This window comes from Suricata suricatta, chromosome 10 (assembly GCF_006229205.1).
Source record: "Suricata suricatta isolate VVHF042 chromosome 10, meerkat_22Aug2017_6uvM2_HiC, whole genome shotgun sequence".
In the NCBI taxonomy this organism is placed as follows: Eukaryota; Metazoa; Chordata; class Mammalia; order Carnivora; family Herpestidae; genus Suricata; species Suricata suricatta.
This window is the reverse complement of record NC_043709.1, coordinates 64,172,238-64,193,084: the sequence shown is the minus strand read 5'-3', so window position 1 is coordinate 64,193,084 and position 20,847 is coordinate 64,172,238. Positions and strand designations below refer to the sequence as shown.

General features: G+C 41.1%; 1 pseudogene; it reads right to left on the bottom strand.

Annotated features, from left to right (window-relative positions):
- Positions 1–711: 711 nt before the first annotated feature.
- LOC115305220 lies at positions 712–13,296 on the bottom strand (annotated as a pseudogene).
- Positions 13,297–20,847: the final 7,551 nt, after the last annotated feature.

Here is a 20,847-nt window from a genome sequence, read left to right as displayed (position 1 = left end):
AACATTTCTTGATTTACTGCTATGTGCCAAGCTCTGTTCTAGGCATTTTACTTGTATTGACTCATTTATTCCTCATTATAACTCTCAGAGATAGGTGCTATAATTATCCCCATTTTATAGATGATAAAATCACACAAAATGTTTAAATAAATTGCTGAAGGTCACCAAGTAAGCAAAAGAGCCAGAGTTCAAACCCAAGAGGTCTAAAGGCCTTTGTAGGCCTTCTGGTATACTGCTTTGTGCTAAATATAGATCAACATTAACATTTAGGTTATTTCTAATAATTTTTTAACAGAATATTTACAATACCACCAGTCAGTATTTTTCCAAACTTTTGACCATTGACACATTGTAAAAACTACATTTTGCATTCATAGTATATACCCCAAATAATACTCTTACTGTGCATAATATTTTCTGATATTTTCTTTTTTTTAATGTTTATTTATTTTTGAGAGAGAGAGAGAGAGAGATACAGAGTGTGAGCAGGGGAGGGGCAGAGAGAGAGGGAGACAGAATCTGAAGCAGGCTCCAGGCTCTGAGCTGTCAGCACAGAGCCCGATGCAGGGCTTGAATTCATGAACTGCGAGATCACGACTGGAGCTGAAGTTGACCGCTTTACCGACTGAACCACCCAGGCACCCCTTCTGATATTTTCTATCCTATCCTATTCCCTTTTTTTAAAATGCACCTTTCTCTGAAAATCAGTGATTAGTTCTCACCCACATTAACTGTCTATAGATTTTTGAAAGTGGTGACAGGTACATAGGTGATCAATATATAGAACTTGTTTGGTGAATCTTCATCCTCATTAGGTTTTTCTGGACAACTGCTCATGCATACGATATGGAACATTCCTTATTCCTTTGGCCCGGATGGCTTGGTTGAGCCTGGTGTCAATGTGCACATTAGGAGTTCCCATCTCCTTCATGGTGAATTTCCAGATCTCTTTCAGTGCCCGAGGTGCATGCTTCTTGAAACCCATTCCATGGATGCACTTGTGAATGTTGATGGTGTGTTCTCTGGTCACTACCTCCTTGATGGCAGATCAGTCCTTCCTCTTGCCACTCTTCTTTGCAGGAGCATTTCTGCTGGACCCTGGTTGGAAAGGAAGAAGGCGAGGTACTGTGGGAGAGAGAAAGCAGCATTGCAAATACAACTTCTGGGTCACCTCCTATTCTTTTTTTATTATATTTTATGGTTTTTATTTATTTTTGAGAGACAGAGACAGTGCGAGCAGGGGAGGGTCAGAGAGAGGGAGACGCAGAATCTGAAGCAGGCTCCAGGCTCTGAGCTAGCTGTCAGCACAGAGCCCGATGCGGGCTCCAACCCACAAACCGTGAAATCATGACCTGAGCCGAAGCCAGATGCCCAACCGACTGAGCCACCCAGGTGCCCCATGGGTCACCTCCTATTCTATTTCATTTTTTAAATACTGGTCACAAGTCACTGAATTGGTTTCTTGACATGCTAATGAGTGGTAAACCTACTGTTTGAAATTCATGTACTAGATTTTTGTATATGTGGCCCCATGCCATAGTTTGGTTTAACTACTGATATCTATTTTAGAGCCGAATTCACAGTATTCTGTTTCCTTTCCAATTAACCTATGGTCTAGTGACAAAGTCACTTGATGATGAACATATGATTTAAAAAGATGCAAGAGGTAATGGAAGTCTGAGCAAGGCTGATGGCAGTGAAAATGGAAAGGAAGTCTAACGTGAGAGTTATAGAGGGAGGTTTTCAGGATTTGACAGGACATGAGTGACTAGTTTCCCTCCCCAGATGAGACAATCAGTAATGTTCTAAGTGTCCAGGATGGGCAGAGAGGTGAGATGTAAGGTTTGGAGCCATGAGACAATAGCCAGAAGCAATGGCCTATCTCGTTTTCAGGCTAGTGGTGTTACGGTTACCACATTCTAAAGCTGAATTGCTAAATCCAAATGGTTGAATCAAGAAGGAAGGTAAAACATGATGCAAGCAAGTTAGAGACCCGGGAGAGTTCCTGCCTGCGGAAGTTCTAGTGATCTGAGAAGGAAATAGTAAGGTGCATCTTGAGGAAAAATCAAGCAAATGATTCCTGACTATGGACCTGAGTGTTCCCTGAGTTTAAATAAAGGAGAAGGTGGTAGACATAAGGCATGTGCTGGGTACTACTGGGGACTCACAGATGAATATCTGGCTTCACTTCCTCAGGGGCTGAGAAGCGAATGCAACATCGTATGAAAGAGCATCATTAAAGAAAAGCTTTTATTTTGCTTTTACCACCCTGCCCAGCTAGCAGTGATGGTATTTGTAGACTGCTGTGTAGTTTGCAGAGAGCTCTCGCATCTGTTATCTCATTTAATTCATTTATTCCTCATTAAACCATGTGGGATGGATACTGTTTTCATTTTATACACATAATAGAAAAACTTAGGTCTTTAGCTTGAGTATATCTACGTTTATGTATTTTTTTAAGTTTATTTATTTAAGTAATGTCTACACCCAACATGGGGCTAGAACTCATGATCCCAAGATCAAGAGTTTCATGTTCTTCTGACTGAGCCAGCTAGGCACTCCCTGAGTATATCTGCATTTAGGTTTCATTCTCTTTCTACCATTTCAGAACTCTTTATCCAACAATAAATTGTCCTCATTAAAAAAATTTACTTGAGGGGCACCTGGGTGGCTCGGTTAAGTGTCTGACTTTGGCTCAGGTCATTATATCATGGTTTGTGGGTTCAACCCCGCATCGGGCTCTGGGCTGACAGCTCGGAGCCTGGAGCCTGCTTTGAAATCTGTGTGTCCCTCTCTCTCTTACCCCTCCCCTGCTCACACTCTGCCTCTCTCTGTCTCTCAAAACTGAGTAAACATTAAAAAAAATTTTTTTTAATTTACTTGATAAACTTCCTTACTGTAGAAGATGTTCTATGGAAAGAGCATAAAAACAAGATTCAATGATTAAAAACAAATGTCTGAAACCCTATCACACCCACAGGACGGCTATAATAAAAACATAGATAATAGTAAGTGTTAGTGAGGATGTGGGGAAATTAAAGTCCTACTGCTGATGGGACTGTAAAATGGTGCAGCCACTTTGGAGAACAGTTTGGCCATTCCTCAAAATGTTAAATACAGAGTTAGCATATGACTCAGCAATTCCATGCCTAGTTATATACCCAAGAAAAGAAAACATATGCCCACATAAAAACTGGTAGACAGATGTTCAGAACAGCATTATCCATAACAGCTAAAACGTGGAAACAACCCAAATGTTCATCAACTGATGAATGAACAAATGAATTACAGTATATCCTTAAAAAGGAATATTATTCAACAATAGAAAAGAATGATACGCATGTTACAATAGAGATGAACTTTTTTTAGTCCATCAACACAGATTTATTTATTCAACAAGTATCTTTTTTCTTAAGTTTATTGATTTATTTTGAGAGAGAGCATGCATACAAGTGGGGGAGGGGTAGAGAGGGAGGGAGAGAGAATCCCAAGCGGGCTCTGAGCTATCAGCACAAAGCCCTACTCAGGGCTCAATCTCATGAACTGTGAGATCATGACCTGAGCCAAAGTCAAGAGTCAGATGCCCAACCAAATGAGCCACCCAGTTGCCACACATTACCCTCCCCTCTCAAACCATATTATTATTCTTATATAGCATTTACAGCTACCCAAGGGTTATGTTTATCTGTCTACCTGTAATTTGTGACTCCACTAGAATACAGGGGTTTTTTGTTTTTTTTATATTAAGTTTTTAATTTTAATTCCATTATAGTTAACACAGTGTTATAGTAGTTTCAGGTGTGCAATATAGTGATTCAGCAATTTTAGGCATTCCTCAGTGTTCGTCATGATAAGCGTACTCTTAATCTCCGTCACCTATTTCATCCATCCCCTTATTCACCTCCCTTTTGGTAACCATGTTTGTTCTCTATAGTTAAGAGTCTATTTCTTGGTTTGTCTCCAGAGATGAGCTTAACATGTTGCTAAGTGAAAGAAGCTAGCCATAAAAGGCCACATATTGTATGATTTCATTTATGTAAAATGTCCAGAAGAGACAAATTCATAAAGACATAAAGTAAATAAGTAGTTGCCTGGGGCTGGTGGGAGAGGGTATGTGAGAAGAAGTTGGAGGAAATGGGGAGTGATTGCTAATGTACACAGGATTTCTTTAGTGGCGTGATGAAAGTTCTCTGAAATTGATTATGGTGATGGTTGCACAACTCTGTGAATATACTTACAACCATTGCATTGTGCATTTTAACTGGGTGAACTGTATGGTACGTTAATTACATTTAAATAAAGCAGTTGTTTTTCAAAAGAAAAAAAAAAGAGATTATAGGAACACCTGAGTGCTCAGTCAGTTAAGTGTCTGACTTTGGCTCAGGTCATGATCTCACAGTTCATGGGTTTGAACCCTGCATTGGGATCTGTGCTGACAGCTCAGAGTCTGGAGCCTCTGAGTGTCTCCCTCTCTCTTTCTGCCCCTCCCCTACTTGAGCTCTATCTATCTATCTCTCAAAGATAAATATTTCTTAAAAAAGGTTATAGCCATGAAAAAAATTCCTGATTCTGTTCACTGAATAGAAATAATGATATCCTAGTAGCAAAGGAGTCCCTTAACATCAAGAGAGTGAGTTTCAAAAATGATTCCCAAGTCATTAAGGAGGTCTGGGGATCTCAGAATAGAATGTGATAAAAGAATCTAACTGCATCACAAATGTATGAAACAAGCTCCCTGAAGAGGATAGGGAGATATATGGCCTTTATTATGTTGAAATATGTTCCTTTGAGACCTACTTTGTTGAGGGTTTTTATTATGAATGGATGTTGTACTTTGTTAAATGTTTTTTCTGCACGTATTGAAAAGATTATGTTTTTTAAAAATCCTTTTTCTTAATGACTGATGTATCACGTTCATTGACTTGTGAATATTGGACCACCCTTGCCTCCTGGTGAATAAATCCCACTTGATTGTGATGAAATATTTTTTAATATATTGTTGGATTTGTATTGCTAGTATTTTGTTGAGGATATTTGCATCTATGTTGATCAGAGATATTGGTCTATAGTTCTCTTTTTTATGGTGTCTTTATTTGGCTTTGGTATCAGGGTGATACTGTCCTCATAGAATGAATTGTGAAGTTTTCCTTCCTCTTGTATTTTTTAGAACCGTTTGAGAAGAATAGATATTAACTCTTCTTTAAGCATTTGGTAGAATTCAGCTGTGAAACCATCTGGTCCTGGACTTTTGTTTGCTGGGAATTTTTTGATTATGGATTAAGTTTCATTGCTGGTAATTGGTCTGTTCAAATTTTCCATGTCTTTTTGCTTCAGTTTGGGGAGGCTATATATTTCTAGAAATTTACCCATTTCTTTGGGGTTGTCCAATTTGTTGGCATATGATTTTTCATAATATTCTCTTATAATTGTTTGTATTTCCACTGTGTTATTATTTCTCCTCCTTCACTGGTGATTTTGTTTATTTGAGTCCTCTCTCTCTCTCTCTCTCTCTCTCTCTCTCTCTCTCTGTTTTTTAATGAGTCTGGCTGGGGGTTTATCAATTTTGTTGATCTTTAAAAATTTTTTTTTAATTTTGAGAGAGAGAAAGTACAAGCATGAGTGGGGTGGGGGCAGAGAAAGAGAGGGAGAGAGAATTCCAAGCAGGCTCTGCACTGTCACAAACTCTTCAAAACTGTCACAGTGCAGAGCCTGACACAGGGCTTGAACTATGAGAGCATGACCTGAGCCGAAATCAAGAGTTGAACGCTCAACTGACGGAGTCACTCAGGTGCCCCTGTTGATCTTTTCAAAGAAACATCTCCTGGTATTATTGCCCTATTGTTTTTTTAGTTTCTGTGTCATTTATTTCTGCTCTAGTCTTTATTATTTCCTTCCATGCTGATTTTGGGGGTTTTATTTATTGTTCTTTTCCTAGCTCCTTTAGGTGTAAGGTTAGGTTGTTTGAGATTTTTCTTGCTTCTTGAAGTAGTCCTGTATTGTTATGAACTTGTCTCTTAGAACTGCTTTAGAAGCATCCCCAAAATTTGAGATAATTGTTTTTTCATTTTCATTTGTTTCTCTGGACTTCTTAAAAATTTCTTCTCTGAATTCTTTGTTGATGCATTCATTGTTTAGTAGCATGTTATTTAACCTCCATGTATTTGTGCTCTTTCCAGATTTTTTCTAGTTTAATTGTATGTGGTTAGAAAAGATGCATGTCTGACCCCATTCTTCTGTGTTTGCTATCTAGTTGTGTCTGTGGGACAAAGCGAACTTAGGATTCTCCTGCTCTGCCCTCATCCCAGCTTTCCAGAAAAGAGTAACTTTACAGTGGAAATACCTGATAAACGTAACCTCAGCCAAGTGATCAAGATAACATCAATGAGAAGGGGCGCCTGGGTGGCTCCTTCGGTTAAGATAACATCAGTGATAAGTCATATTGATAGTATGTATCCCTGAGAATGATACCCAGAATTGTAATTTATCTCTGTGGTCTGCCTCCCCAAAGCCCGTAACCTACAGTCCAATCATGAGAAAAACACCACACAAATCCCAAATGATGGAAAATTTACAAAATATATGACCAGAACTCTTCAAAACTGTCAAGATTATTCATCACAAACAAGGAAAGTCCAAGAAACTGTCATAGCTAAGAGAAGCCTGAGGAAACATGATAAATAAGTAAAATGTGGTATCATGGATGGAATTCTAGAACAGACAAAAACATCAGGTAAAAACTAAGGAAATCTGGATAAAGTATGGACTTCAGTTAATAATCATGTAGCAATATTGGTTCATTAATTGTGACAAATGTATAATGTAAGATGCTAATAATAGAGGAAACTGAATGTGGGGTATATGAGATTTCTCTGTACTATTTTCACAACTTTTTGGTGAATCTGAAACTATTCTACAACAAAAAGAAAAAAGAATCAGGACTTCTTGGAGAAATGGTTTATTCCAGGTATGGGGCATGCAAGTATAGGATGACCCTGAGATACCTTATTATTCCAGAAAGCAAGCGAATTATTTCAAAATTAGTAGAATTGTCTGGGGGCCTGGGTGGCTCAGTTGGTTAAGCATCTGACTTTGGCTCAGGTCATGATCTTGTGGTTGGTGAGTTCAAGCCCTGTGTTGTGGTCTGTGCTGACAGCTAGCTCAGAGCCTGGAGCCTGCTTCGGATTCTGTGTCTCCCTCTCTCTCTGCCCGCCCCCCCCAAAATAAATAAACATTAAAAACATTTTTTTAATGAGCAGAATTGTGTCAGAAGCACACATAAACTAACATGAAGAGGCTCATATTGCTATAAAATGGGATACTAAAAGCATCCAAAAGAACAGTTACTGCAATTGGTGGAAACACACTTATTATATTTTTAAAATAATGATTTTGTAATGAGATTTTTAAAGATAAAACTGAAAAACATTCATTAATATTCTGAAAATTGACAATTTAAAGGGAAAGAATTAAATTTTATCCTATTTTTTCCATATGAACTATTTCAGACATCCCCACAAAACTTCTTAAAAATCATATTAGCTAATAAATGTAGGAAAAAGTACAGAATTTGAAAATAACCACTTTGCAACTATTAATGTCAACTCATTGATTCAGGCAAAGGTCGTCAAAGAAAGATTCCATTACAAGAAAAGTTGATGAGGGGCGCCTGGGTGGCTCAGTTGGTTGAGCATCCGACTTTGGCTCACGTCATGATCTCATGGTTTGTGGGTTCGATCCCTGCATTGGGCTTTGTGCTGATAGTTCAGAGACTGGAGCCTGCTTTGGATTCTGTGTCTTCCCCTCTCTCTGCCCCTCCCCCACTTACATTCTGTGTATCTTTCTCTTTCTCAAAAATAAACAATAAAAAAGAAAAAAAGAAAAAAAAAAGTTGATGAGGCATTTTACGATGAGGGGGCTCAGGTTCTGAGTCTTAGCATCACTAAGATAGCCTGGGATAGCTAGCCGTTGTGCCTTCTGATGTGATGCAGCATGAAGCACACAGTGCTAACCAGGACATAGATCCTTGAACCCGAATCTAATCAAGCATTAGAGCTAACTTCTGACTTATTGGAAATATGGAGAATAGAAGAATACATTAAGCCCCTAAGAAGCAAATAAAATAAAAAATGGCCCATACTCTTAATTTATTTGTATTGTAATTATTCTTCAAGACAATGGCATGGGGATAAAAAAGAAAGGGAATGGTTGTAGATGAAAAGAGATAAAAGATCTAACCAAAATAATGTGTTCCTTTTGTCTGGATCCTAATTAAAACTAACAAATTATAAAAATAAAAATTTTGAGATAATCGGGTAAATCTGAATATGACCCAAGGAATTGTTGTTAATTTATCAGATGTGATAATGACATTGAGGTTATGTAAGAAAATGTTCATATTGTTAGAGATGGATACCGAAGTGGGCAGAGGTACAACAACACGAAGTCTGCCTTAAAATAATAAAGAGAGAGAGAGGGGTGCCTGGGTGGCTCAGTCAGTTGAGTATCTAACTCTTGATTTTAGCTTAGGTTATGATCCCAGGGTCATGGAATCAAGTCCTGCATTGGGCTCAGCCTGAGCATGGAGCCTGCTGAGATTAGATTCTCTCTCAGGCAACCTGGATATGTCAGTGGGTTGAGGGAGTGTCTGACTCTCCATCCAGCTCAGATCATGATCTTATGGTTCATGGGATCAAGCCCCAAGTTGGGCCCTGTGCTGACAATGTAGAGCCTGTTCATTCTCTCTCTCTCTCTCTCTCTCTCTCTCTCTCCCTCTCTCTCTCTCTCTCTCTGCCCTTCCCCTGCTATTTCTCTCTCTCCCTCTCTCTCAATAAGTAAATAAATAAACATTTAAACATTCTTTAAAACTATTCTCTCTCCCTCTGTCCCTCTCCCCCATGTGCGTGCACTTTCTCTTTCTAAAATAAAAATAAAATAATGAAAATACAATAAAGTGATTTGCTAAAAAAAAAAAAAAGAGAGAGAGAGACAGAGACAGAGAAAGGGATAGATGTAGCAAGTGTTGCAAAACTTGATAATAGATGAATCTAGATTACGGGTATATAGGAGTTAATTATACTAGTCTCTCTTCTTTTTTTTTTTTTAAGCTTATTTATTTTGAGAGAGAGGAAGAGTCCCAATGGAAAAGGGGCAGATAGAGAGAGGGAGAGAGAATCCCAAGCAGGCTCCACACTGCCAGCACAGAGCCCCATGTGGGGCTTGATCTCATGAACCATGAGATTTTTTTTTTTTTTGAACCATGAGATTATGACCTGAGTGGATATTCAGAGCTGGACACTCTATTGACTGAGCCACCCAGGCGCCTCTATTCTCTCTACTTTTGAATGTGTTTGAGAATATTCATTAAAATTTTCAAAAAGCAAGTTGCAGAAAACATACAACATATTTCATTTTAATAGAATTCAAATCCAGTGTGGTGGACTCCATGATGCATTGCCCAGAGCTCCCTTTACTGGTGGTTATTGCTCCTGCTGCTTGGAGTGCTGTTGGCAGATGCCCCCAGAGCTGTTAGCCCCTACAGAGAGCTATCTGCCCAAGGTCATGCCCCTTTCTCAGGTAGCTAGGTTCAGTGACGTTGAGGTGGCATTACAAAGCCCTGGCCATCTCAGCCCAAGGTGAGACAACTCTAAAAGGGCCATTTTTGCTTCAGAGCAACTTGTGGGGTTGATTTAACAACGGCAGTTGTCAAGCCTGTATCACAGTTGTCGACTTGACTTTGCCAAAATTCTGCTTCCTTGCCCTCCTTTCCCTAGATGTTGATCCCCAATATATTAATAAACATTGTGGTTGCTAAACTCCATCTCAGAGTCTGCTTCCCTAGGAACCTATTTGTGAGAGTCTAATGGGGGTAATTGTGTCCCACCACTAAAATGTATATGTTGAAGTCCTAACCTCCAGTACCTCAGAATGTGATCTTATTTGGAGACAGGGAATCAAGTGAGGAAATCAAGTGAAAGTAAGGTCGTTAAGGTGGGCCCTAATCCGGGATGACTGGTATCCGTATAAAAAGAGGAAATGCGTACACAGACAGGCATGGAGGGAAGACGATGTGCAGACTCTGGCCATCTACAGGTGAGGAGAGAGAGGCCTGGAGCAGCCCTTTCCCTCATGGCCCTCGGAAGGAACCAACCCTGAGGGAACCTTGATCTTGGACTTTCGGCCCCCAGATCTGTGAGACAATAAATTACTATTGTTTAAGGCACCCAGTTCGTGCTAATCTGTTATGGCAGTTTTAGCAAACTAATATGGACAGCAAGCAGAACTAATCACTTTTGTCTAGATATATATATGTATATGTTGGAAATACAAGAAAAGCAAGAGAATGAGAAGCACATTCTTCCATGGGGGAGTCAGAGGTGCCATGCAGGGGAAGCAGGGAGCTTCCTCAGTGTGTGGTGGTCTGCTCCTTGGGATGCTAGTAGTTTCCTGAATACTGGTTTGGTTTTGTTTTTCAAGTAGGCTCTGTGCCCAGCATGGGACTTGAACCCATGACCCTGAGATCAAGGGTCCAGGCTTCACAGACTGAGCCAGCCAGGCATCCCTCATGAATACTGGTTTTATTGTTATGCTTTAAACTGCATTTTATATTACATATATATTTTAATGTTTATTTATTAATTTTGAAAGAGAGCGTGTATGTGCATTGGAGAGGGGCAGAGAGAGAGAGAGAGAGAGAGAGAGAGAGAGTCCCAAGCAGGCTCTATACCATCAGTATAGATGGTATATAGTGGCTCGAACCCACAAACTATGAGATCATGACTTGAGCCGAAATCAAGAGTCGAACACAACCAACTGAGCCACCCAGGAGCCCCTATATTACTTAAATTCTTATCTTTATATAAAAGATTTCATTACTTAAAAAAATCATATAAATAATTTGTCTGAATTGTGGGAACATGTACAAAAGTCTCTTTCAGAGTTTGGCATTATAAGGTAGCATGAACAAACACAGAAATTGGCTTCTCCTCCTAGGGACCAAAGTGTAGATCACAGACTTTTTTTTGTTAATATTCACTTCCAGAAGGACCTCTTTCATGGCCAGTGGAATGTGATAGAAGGAAAAAAAATCCATACTTCCATTTTTCATGCCCAGGAAACATGATGTGCATTTGAACTCAACAGTGACTCAGCTGAAATGACTAATTTATGTAGTTTTGAGAATTGATTCAGCAGATTTCTTTAATTCCAACATTGACTGCAGTAGGAAATAATGTGCTTGACCTCATTCTACATCTTGCTGGAAAATAGGATTAATGTTTACCTCAGAACCTGTAGCATGAGGCTTAATGTTTCAGAGGAGGTTTTGGATGAGCGGTGTTTAAAGAATCCAGCCTATCTGGAGCTGCAGCTGAGGCTGTTTTCTTGTTTAGCTAAACAGGAATTCTAGTTTGTTCTTCCGTTAGTATTAGGCTGGTGCCTGGGACTCCACAGTCCTGGCCCTCCCACCTTTTGGGGACACTTATTAGGCCTTCTGAACAGCCGGGTAAGTGGTTGCCCCTGCTCCCCATTACCCTCCTGGAGGGTGTGCCTTCCCCGCTGCTCAGGTAAGAAAGAAGCCCTTCTTCTACGAGGAAAGCTTTCCACACAAAGGATGGCTGCTTCAGAAAAGACAATCTGCATAAGGTGGGAAAGCAATCCAGTCTCAAGCCTGGCAACTAAAGGGACTGGAACCCAAATTATGCATCTGCTTGGCAGTAGGGAACGATGAGAATGAACAATTGCCTGAGTAGGTACTTAAAAACTATTTTCCTAAAGCAGCAATCATGTCCTCTCTCTCTCTCTCTCTCTCTCTTTACCCTGAGGTCAAGGATGGTTTAAGCTCTTCTCAGAAAACAGGTAGGATTGAGGAGGTTTATTTATGACTTACTGGAAGCACAAAGAGAAGCTTCCATTGTTGATAGCCAGGCTGGGTGGGTGCCAGGAGACACGGCCCAAAGGAGCTGTGCTGCCAAGAGCGGACACACAGAGAGCTGACCTAGTCCTTTTTTATGCTGACTGCTTGCTCAGAAATTATAGCAGAGAACGGTATTGAAAGACCTGGTGTGATGTGGAACAATTATGGAGACTTTAGAGCAATCCTAATTCTAAGGAACTATTTGAAGGGAAATAGGGAAGCCATATATTTATTAGCTTTATGTGGAACTGCTGTTGAGCTTGTATAGGGAAATTGCCTTGAGACAGCTCTGCATGGCCAGGCATTCAGTATCACCCTCCTTCCTTTGAAACTACAAATTCAAATTCAAGCTTCCAGCAGATGCCTCCAAGACACTTCCAGGAGGGGGAAATTTAAGGAACATATCATTGTAACCAGTATTTTTAGGCTTGGGAATATTTTTCAGATTCCGAAGTAAAAGTCAGGGGGAGAAAGGGACAGGGTGTGCGTGCTGGGATGATTTGGGAGGAAGGAAGAGGGAAGGATCAGGGGAGAGGAAAAGATGAATCTTTTAGGGAAATAGTAATCCAAAATGCAGAATAATTCATAGATTTTCTTAGACTCAACAGAACCATAAAATGTCAGCGCTGGAAAGAGTTTTAGAGAGATCTCCCTGTCCCTTACTGGTCATCGAACTGATGAGGAAACTTAGATCAGAAAAATGAGATGATCTGTCCACAGAGGCAGAGCCAGGGGTGGCAGATGCAGGCTGGAAACTAGGTGTACTCACTGTTCTCATGCTACCCCTGGCCTCCCACCACATCTGCATCTGCCTCCCACCTTGCCTGATAGCTGTGGCCCCTCATTCATCACTTTGAGAGCTTTGGACAAAGGAAATTGCCGGCGAGATTGTGATTCAGTGCAGTTGCCTTCTAGCCTCCGTGCCTTGTATCTTCACATCGTAAAATAAATAAATCCATTCTGTTTTTCAGCCAACCCGTTTTTCAAATAATCTTTCATTTGGAAAATAAACCATTTACATGTAAAGATTTGCTCTACAATGCAATTCACATTCTACGATCTTTTACAATATGGATCCTTGCACGTGCCCCACCACGTCCAGGCAGTACCACTGCTGTGGCCTCCCATTCTTCCATCACAGCAACACTTTGTTTTCTCCACAGTAACCCAAGTCTTAAGGATTTCACGGGGGGTGCAGCCCATGGGACTTTGGTTCTTCCAAATAAGCTGGTTGAAGCCATTTCGTTTGTATAGTATTGGGTGGGGGGCATGCATGGTAATTGGTATCATATAAAGTATAATAATGGTGTGTGTCTGGATCTCAGCCTCGGGCCTTTAATTACCTGCTTCTCACCTTTATCACTGTCTTGCACTCCATTAGACATCCTGTCGCCTCCACTACCAACAGGCCAATGCAGAAATGTATATGTTTGCTTCCTTGAGGTGTACACAACCAAAAATAGCAGACTACACACCCGGGGACTCTAGTATGGATTCTTAGCAGATGAAAGGTGCTTGGCATCGAGAATACCCCAGCCATCTCATGTTCATTCCCCGTTTCCTTATGAGATGGGGGAGATCCTCTTGATTTCCTCACCTGGACTCAGGGGAGGAAATACATGCAGGGCAATGGTGAGATGCTCCCCAAAACTTGGGAGGCAAAATTATCTTTTTAAATGTTTAGTTATTGTCTGTACAGATACACACTTTTTGTCTTAAGGCAAGAGTTTCTGATTCTCTTAGGCATCTAAAAGCGATTTATATGCAACCTACTAAATCAGCAACAGTTAATTTGGGGGCATCTGTTCAGTGATATACTAAGCAATGTGGGGGATGAGATATTAGCTATGTTTAATGAGTTCTTACAATGTGCCAGGTATCTGCTGAGCACTGTATATGAGTTGCATATGCTGAGCCGCTCCTGTGAGATAGGTATTTTCATTATCTCCATTTTAAGTATCAGTAACTAAGGCATAGAGCAGGTAGGCCATTTGCTCCATGTCACATAGCTGGCAGGCAGGAGAGCCAGTGGTTTTCCTACTGATGAGGAACCTTAGTTCTGCTTCCAGAACTTATGATCTTAAAGAAGTACAAATCATGGTTCCTACCCCCAGTAAATTTATAATCTAGTTGGGGAAACATGACTAACACACATTAAAACAACAGTAAATTATATTAGGTGAGCATATATAATTAAATGCTAAATTGGATGCTATTAACTATGAATGCTTCAGGAGATCAGAGGGCACAGGGAGGTATGGACCAGGCAGGCAGGATTTCATGAAGCTGAGAATCGAATGGTCCCTGAGATATGCAAGGCAAAGGACTGCCTCAGGCAAGAAGGTGGCAAAAGCGCTAGACAGTAGTGAGCAAGACCCTTGCAGGAGGAGGAAGCAGCCTGGCCCAGCCACAGCTGCAGGGAGCTGATGGAAGGGCTGGGCCGGCTTTGAAAGCCTTTAAAGCAAATGGAGTTTAGGCTTGGTGCATTAGCAAGGAGAGTCAGTAAAGGCCCTGGATCAATAAAGCAATATTAGAGATGTTTAAGGAAGATGTACTTGGCAGAACACAGAGAACCCATCTTATTAAAATTGCAAGTGACATAAAGCTTGGAAAAACATATATGAAATTACTCTAAATTGTTACCAGTTCTTATTCTCCAGTTCACTGTTTATTCTGTTTGATTTTTTTAATGTTTATTTATTTTAAAATATTTTAAATGTTTATTAATCCTTGAGAGAGAGAGAGTGAGAGCACGCATGAGCACGCACCCACGAGCAAAGGAAAGGCAGAGAGAGGGAGGACAGAAGATCCCAAGCAGGCACTTAGGGTCTGCACTATCAGCAGAGAGCTTGATGCAGGGCTTGAACTCATGAATTGTAATATCATGACCTGAGCCGAAGTCAGCCACTTAACTGACTGAGCCACCTGGGTGCCCCTATTTATTTATTTTGAGAGAGAGAGAGATAATACGTACAAGCTTGAGCTGGGGGTTGGGGTGGCAGAGAGAGAGAGAGAGAGAGAGAGAGAGAAAGGGGAGAGAAAATCCAAAGCAAGCTCCATGCTCAGCATGAAGCTGATGTGGGGCTTGATCCCAGGATCGTGCGATCATGACCTGAGCCAAAATTAACCAATAACCAACTGAGTCACCCAGGCACCCCTATTCTGTTTGATCTTCATGATTTATTTTTACATTTATTTCACATCAGCAAGTTCTACCAATTCTGTGCCTCCTTAATACTGTCCTACGCTTCCTTGCCTTTACTTTAGTTTGGCCACCATCCTAAGGATGAGGGGAGGTGTCAGAGGCCTTTCTGGAAGAGATGGCATGTTTCCAGAGGCCTGAATATTTCACAAGAGTTAGCCAGGAATGAAGGGAGGAGGTGGTAAAAAGAGCAGGAGAAGCATAGCATAATGGGCAAAAGAAAGCAACAGACAAAAGAACCAAGCCTGAATTTGGTGCTAGCCCTGGGGTGCTGCAGTAAGGAAAACTAGATGTGGCATTGACTTAATGAAGGACCATTGTGGGTGGGAACAGCGGCAGGGCGGGGCAGGGGGACAAAGGGCCAAGAGTTCAGGCTGGAAGGCTGATGAGCTTTGTTACATGATATCAAAAACATTTCATCAAAATTTTATACCCTGGAAGGCAGACCACCTCCAGCGTGGTGGAAGGAACACCCTTGAAATGGTGACATATGAGTTACACCTTAAACACAAAAATTGGCCTTCTCAGTGGTAGGACTGATCTTGGCCAAGGCACAGAGTCTCACAGTTTGAGGGACAAAGATCCTAAATACCAGACAAGCTCTCGGAAGATTCATCTGCTGTTGGGGGTATAGCACACTGGAAAGTGGACCTCAGTCGGGATAACCTAAATTTAAGGAACATGTCCATCTGGGGACTGATTATTATTGTAGAGAAATGTTGATAAAGTGAGTAAAAATTTTAAATTATCGTTGAGAATCCAGTGAGAAGTCAGCACTTGATTTTTAACAACTTTATTGAGATATAATTCATGTACCATACAACTCACCTTATGAAAGTATACTAAGTAATGGCTTTTAACATATTCATAGAGTTGTGCAACCATCACCACAATGAACTTTAGAACATTTTCATCACCCCGGGAAGAAACCCTGCACCTATTTGGCCCCCTCCCTACAGCTCCTGGTAATCCACTCATCCACGTCCGTCACTGTGCGGTTGCCTATTCAGGGCATTTCATACATGGGGAATCATATAACACATGGTCTTTAGTGACTGGCTTCTTTCATAAGAGCTAGATTTTGCAACTCTATGATTTGTTATTAAATGACCAAGGGTTAAATCACACGTTTTCAAGTGTGTTAGGAAGGAAGAATAGTAAAAACCTGGAACACAATCAGTGGGGCAGGATGCTGGCATGGGAATAAAGACCCTGGGCCAGAAATCAGGAGATTTAAGTTTTAAGTTCTAGCCTCTCGCTCTGGCTGTCTGTCTGTCTGTCTGTCTCTCTCTCTCTCTCTCTCTCTCTCAGAAAGAGAGGACAGAGAGATCATGACCTGAGCTGAAATCAAGAGTTAGAAATTTAACCAACTGAGCCACCCTGGAGCCCCTTGGTTTTTAACCAAGTTTGTGATCTTGGGCAAGCCAGCAACCTCTCTGGGCCAGAGGTTACCATCTTTAAAATAAGAGAAATGGGATTTGAACAGTGATTCTCAGCCTTTAATGCACAGAAATTACTTGAGAAGCTTTTTTGAAAAATATATGCCCCTGGGACCTCACCCAGAGATATTTTAAAAGCTCCCAAGGTGAATTTGTTGTTTACCAAAGGTTAGGAATTTCAGAGCTTACATGTTCTTTAGCTTTCAAATCTGACGTTCTATGCAGTACATTTATTTACCAATGCATTTTTGCCTAGAGCCATACCCGTGGCTTTTGGTCAAGACCTTTTGTCTGAAATCAGTAATTACATCAAATAGGACAACTTTATAATTGATTCTGTGGATGCAGCTGTTGGTGGTCAGTGATCCTGGGTGCCTGACTTGAAGGCGCTGTGAGTCACAATAACAAGAGCAGTTTGCCTTCCCTGATGCTTCCCACTTCATAGAGGACAGAAATAGCTGAAAATAAGGAACAAGCTATGTGAATAAATAGCATATATATGTTTTATCGCTAAGCACTGAAGTCTATGAATGTGTGGGGTGTGTGTGTGTGTGTCTGTGTGTGTGTGTGTGTGTGTGTGTGTGTGTGTGTGAGAGAGAGAGAGAGAGAGAGAAATGCTTGACATTTTTTAAAGCCCACTTCTCCCATGGACAGCTGGTCAAATTCCTAACTTGTGAGGCTGCTTGGATAGAAGTAGTTCAGTTTAATGACAGAAGAATGACTTCACTCATGTGTGGAATTTAGGAAACAAAACAGATGAATATAGGGAAGGGAAGGGAAAATAAAATAAAAACAGAGAGGGAGGCAAACCCTAAGAGACTCTTAATGATAGAGAACAAATTGAGGGTTGCTGGAGGGGAGGTGGGTGGGGGATGGGATAGATGGGGGATGGGCATTACGGAGGGCGCTTGTGATGAGCACTGGGTGTTGTATGTAAGTGATGAATCACTAAATTCTAGTCCTGAAACAATACTACACTATATGTTAACTGAATTGAATTTAAATCAATGCTCTATATTCTGTGCACAGAAATAATATAGGGAATTTATTTATATCCTATATATTCTGTTTACGTGAAAAATGTAGACCTTTGATCTTTCTTCTCCAGTACTAGCAATTCGTCACTCCATGTCTTTTTACCTCTCTTCAGCCGCCAAACCCCTTCTTAAAGTAAGGGAGGAGGGAGCTAAAATTACAAGCCTGACTGGGGAGCCTGGCTGGCTCACTCCGTAGAGCATTCAAGTCTTGATCTTGGGGTTGTACGTTCAAGCCCCACTTTAGGTGTAGGGATTACTTAAAAATAAAATCTTTTTAAAAAATTACAAGCCCGGACTCCACCTAAGACACAATAGAGAAAGAGATCTCACAAATGTATATGAATTAACACTCACTGTTGCCTATTACACAGTGTCCAAATTAGCAGGGATAGTGCTTGCTTCCTTTAGTTTAGTTACAAAATTAACCTTCAGTGCATGTTTTTGTGGTCATCTTATACCTCTCCTCAAAGCCTTTCACTAGCTTCTTTTCACTTGGTGTAAAATAACTTTATTCCATAAACCTGAAAACACTTTTCCTCTTAAGTTCGCTTTATCTAATGATTTTCATGTCCCATTTCCCATTACCCCAATCATCAACATGTACAGTTTTCTGCCCCTAAACGTATTATATTTGGTCAATTCTAGATACATACCTTTTCACTTTTTAACATCTCTGAAGTCAGGAAGTATCTTACTACCAATGGTACCTGAAATTCAGTGATGTGCAGTGAGTTCTTTCTGAGTGAACAGTTAGTTACCTCCTACCACTTGCTGAATGATGTTCTTCTATTCAATTATTTGCCTCCAGTTCATAAATTTAAAAAAAAATTTTAGGGGCTCCTGGGTGGCTCAGTCGGTTGGACAACTGACTTCAGTCATGATCTCATGGTCCATGAGTTGAGCCCCACATCAAGCTCTGTGCTGACAACTCGGAACCTGGAGCTGCTTCAGATCCTGTGTCTCTGTCTCTCTCTGCCCCTCCCCTACTCGTGCTTGTGCTCTCTCTCAGAAATAAACATTTTAATGTTTATTATTTTTTTATTATTAATAAATATTTTTAAGAGACAGAGCATGACCTGGGGAGGGGCAGAGAGAGAGAGGGGCAGAGGATCTGAAGCAGCCCCCAAACTGACAGAAGGGAGCCAGACGTGGGGCTTGAACTCAAAAACCACGAGATCATGACCTCAGCCAAAGTCAGTTGCTTAACTGACCAAGCCCCTCATCCAATTCATAAATCTTATAAGAAGTCTTTCCTCATTTTTGTGAAATTATTTGATATTAATATAATTCTGATATCTCTAGCATTCTGATATATATGTTCCTAAGTAGCATATGAATCTACTTTATCAATTTGGGGACTGCATAATATCCCATTATTTGAATATATCATGATTTTATTACCCAGTCCCTACTAATGTTATCAGTAATGCTTAGAGAAACCAACTTTGTATACTGATCTATTTCCCTATGATACATTTTCTAAAAGTAGAGAATGATTACTGGTACTATCAGTATAGTACAACAAGCCTTTCTGTCCCTATGTTTTCATTTTTTTTTTAAAGATAAGCATCCTCTTTTTTTTTTTTTTTTTTGAGAGACAGAGAGAGACAGCACGAGCAGAGAAGGGTCAGAGAGAGAGGGTGACACAGAATCGGAAGCAGGCGTCAGGCTCTGAGCTGTCAGCACAGAGCCCTATGCGGGGCTCAAACCCACGAACCATGAGATCATGACCTGAGCTGAAGCCAGACGCTTAGCCGACTGAGCCACCCAGGCACCCCATCTCTTTGTTTTTTAATGTTTATTTTTGAGAGAGACAGAATGTAAGTGGGGGAGAGGCCGAGAGAGGGGGAGACACAGAACTAGAAGCAGGCTTCAGGCTCCCAGCTCTCCCCACAGGGCCTGACATGGGCTCAGACTCATGAGCTATGAAATCATGACCTGAGCCAAAGTCAGCACTCAAGTGACTGAGCTACCCAGGCGCCCCTATGTTTTCATTTGTTAACTGGACTGTAAGCCTTTATTTCTAGTTTAATGATGATTTGTCTTTTATTCATTTTTTATTGTGGGAAAATATATAACATAATGTTTATCATTTCAACCACCTGTAAGTGCACAGTTCAGTGCCATTAAGTTTATTCACATTGTTGTACAGCCGTCACCACCATCCATCTCCAGATGATTTTGTTGCAAATGACAGAAAACCCAGGACAAACCGACAAGCAATCGTTTTGTTTCCAAGTATGGCAGAATTCAGTTCTGCTTCCGTCACCAGGACCTGTTTCTCTCCGTATTTCTCTTGGTTGTGTTCTCTCCAAGTATTGCCTTCATTCTCAATAGGGCTTGTCCCCTGTGGTATGAAAATGATTACAGCAGCCCTGCACCCTGTTGATTCCATGTCCAGCAGGGAGAGAGACAGAGAGAGAAAACCCCTCTTCCAGTAACTTTAAAGTCCTGAGGAATACTTTGCAAGGCTTAGAGCATATCTCACTCAAACCAATCAGGAAGGCCACAGGAAAGGGACAATAAATGGCTAATTTAGACCTGTGACTTTTCCTCCATCCTGATCCCAGGGGTGGGGGTAGCCCCATCTGAATCATAAAGACTGGGGCACCTGGGTGGCTCAGTGGGTTAAGCATCTGACTTTGGCTCAGGTCATGATCTCATGCTTCGTGGGTTCGAGCCCCGCATTGGGCTCTGTGCTGACAGCTCAGAGCCTGGAGCCTGCTTGGTATTCTGTGTCTCTCTCTCTTTCTGCCCTTCCCCCTCTTGTGCTCTGTCTGTCTCTGTATCTCTCAAAAGGGAATAAACATTTAAAAAATTTTGAATCACAAAGACCAAGAGCAGAGAATTCACAAAGAAAATCAAGCCTGTTGCCAGAAGAACATGAAGGACACTGAGGTGGCAAAAACAATGTCCACTGCCGTTCAGGAGTAGAGGGAGGCTGTCACATAAGAAATCATACCAAAGAGCATGGAAAAAATGCAGTTAGGGGGCGCCTGAGTAGCTCAGTCAGTTGAGTGTCCAACTCTTGCTTTTGGCTCAGGTCATGATCCCGGGGTCCAGGGATCGAGCCCTGTGTTGGGCTCTGCACTGAGCATGGATCCTGCTTGGGATTCTCTCTATCTCTTCCTCTTCGCTCCCCTGGTTACTTGTGCATGTGTGCTCTCGCTCCCTTTCACTCTCTCAAAAAAAAAAAAATGCAGTTAAAAAAGGGGAAAGGGAGGGGCGCCTGGGTGGCTCAGTCGGTTAAGCCTCTGA